Below are 2,577 nucleotides of genomic sequence, written 5' to 3' on the forward strand. Positions count from 1 at the left end.
GTTACACTGGATTTGAGGAAATCTGGTGTAAACAAGTGTATTGTACTTAGACACTGGAATACGTAAAGTAAGAGAGTGAAACTGTAAAAGACTTTTCCTCTATTTGTAGTCGTCAAAAAAAAGGGAATGAGTTAATACTTTCGCTCTTGCTTGTTTCTAGGAAAGCATAAAAAACCCTACTACTTATCACTAAGCAGGGTTGAATGCAAGAGATTTACCCTTTTTTGGGAGGGATCGACCAAAGGAAGAAATTCATGTACCACCAAACGCAAGAGTAAACGATCAAAGAAAACAGCAAAAAATATCTGCAATTAAAAAAGGGAGTACATCAACCATATATTCATATTGGTAGAAAAAATTTCCAAGGAAGAAAAGGCCGGCCACTACTTTCCCAACACCCTTGTGGAATATGGAAAGACTAGAGAGCTATAGAATTTTTAATCAGGAATGGTATGGGCCGATAACTTAACAGATCTTTTCAAGATCCGTCAAGATAGCCAAAAATTTAGCTAAATTTTCAAAAACGACGCCATAAGTACTATCTACCTAAGGTAAATAAAAAATAAAAAAAGGAAAATCAACGGCATGATCATAAATCGATATACCCAAATAAAAATGTGGTTTTCCACAAAAGCAAAAGACACCAGAGCATCATCGCATACATGCCACGAGCCAGTATTGAAAGTAATCCAGGTCAGTGGCAGATTTTGATTAATAGTGCAAAAACTGAAGCTGATTTTGGGTGAAAACCAATTATTAAACACCCGAACGCGGGCGAAAGTAGCAAAAAACACACTTAAATCAGTTAAATTTGAAACAATAAGTGCAAAATGCGACCTGGGATGTACAATGTAACATAGGTAAGAGAATTGGACGACTCTATTTTCATCTCTTCTTGCTCCACGAATACCTCCTCCAGATTGCTCACTTCCTTACGGTGCTCTATCATCTTGGCCGTGGTTTGGGTATCCCAAAGATTCGTTGATAATGGAAGCCTGTTGTTCTGGTGTTCAAGCAAATTAGTCATTAACAGCTTGTTGGACGTTAGTAGACGTTTTTAACTCAAAATTTGGAAATGATGGGAGTGAAATGAGGTTCGGCTTTCTTTGCATACAGAATTCAGAATATTCAGATATGACAACAGATATTATAAATATTCAACATCAAATTATGACCCAAACTTGCTTCAATGTAAATATTTTGTAATAATTTTATGACAGCGTATTGTCTAGATGAACTTCTGTTATTTCTGGTCAGAAGTAGTAAAACAAAACAAGAAATAGCTGCCCGGAGCTCCTGCTCGCTATCACGGGGAATCTCCAATTTAGTCAATTCATTTCGCGGTTTTGCGTGTCGATTGTTTTTGTGTCCGCCATTATTGCTTCAAATAAACACCAATTTCTTTTGTTTTCACTAAATCATTTTTGATCAGAGATCTTACAGCACACAATGAGCGTAAACCACCATCGGCGAATCTTTGATAGGGATCAAGACCCTTGTATGCCTTAGACTATATTTTTGTTTAGTAGTTGTACACTACAATAACCTATTACAACGCCAAAGCAATACTCTTCACCTCACCTCACACTGCTCTCCCCGTGTACAAGCAGAGACCCGAAACAAAAATGTCACAAAATTCACAAAATGCCTTATCAGCAGATGAAGACTCTCATTGCATTAATGGGAATTAACGATGTAACACCATTTTTCTTCATTGTAATCCCGTGTCACTCCCTTTAATGTGATCTCTGCTGTCAATTTCACCACATGCCTTACTGAAATTCAGTTGTAAAACATGTGTTGACATACACACAAGAGTGGTTTCATAGAAACTTCCAAAAAAACACAACTGATTTACTTAATTTCACTAAAATGGAAAAAAATTCGGTTAAATTAAGACTCTGGTTATCAAGAATACAAACTTTTGTTACAATAGTAAATAAGTGCACTTAGTGCTACGAGATATTTCGTTGCAATAGCCAAAAAGCATTAAGAAATTTGAATTGCTTAAAATTTGTAATAAATTGCAAGCACACATGCCTCTCAGGCATTATTCCTTGTGTGTGTGGTCTGGTGATAAAACCCCTAAAACGGATAGGTCGTGCTTAACTAGACGATTGTTATCTTTCAGTTGCGCCGTCACTTTTTCCCTGGAAGATTACGATTTTTATCGTCTAAATGATTTGCATCGCCTAGATGACAGTTATCGTTTTGACAATATCTCTACTTGGGAAAAACTGAAAGTGACTGCTGATACTCGTTACCTCGCAACCACGCAAAAGGCGTAAATAATACAAATAAATTCGAGTGACGCCAGTGAATTGCCAAACGGTGACACGAAAAAAAAAATCCTCCCCCAAAACTCACAGCTACTCATCTTTGGTTGGCCTTTTGAAAACTCGACAGAATAGTAAAAACACCAAAAACTTTAAATAAAGATAACATCTGATCAAAGCCTAACCTGATTATAGATAAAAAGCCTGGATTCCTGATGTTTCATGAGAAAATATTTTCTGAAATCAAAGGTATGACTAATTCTATTTTGATAAATTTTATCTATGAGGCATTAAACATTCT

The sequence above is a fragment of the Daphnia pulex genome, chromosome 1, assembly GCF_021134715.1.
Source record: "Daphnia pulex isolate KAP4 chromosome 1, ASM2113471v1".
Lineage (NCBI taxonomy): Eukaryota > Metazoa > Arthropoda > Branchiopoda > Diplostraca > Daphniidae > Daphnia > Daphnia pulex.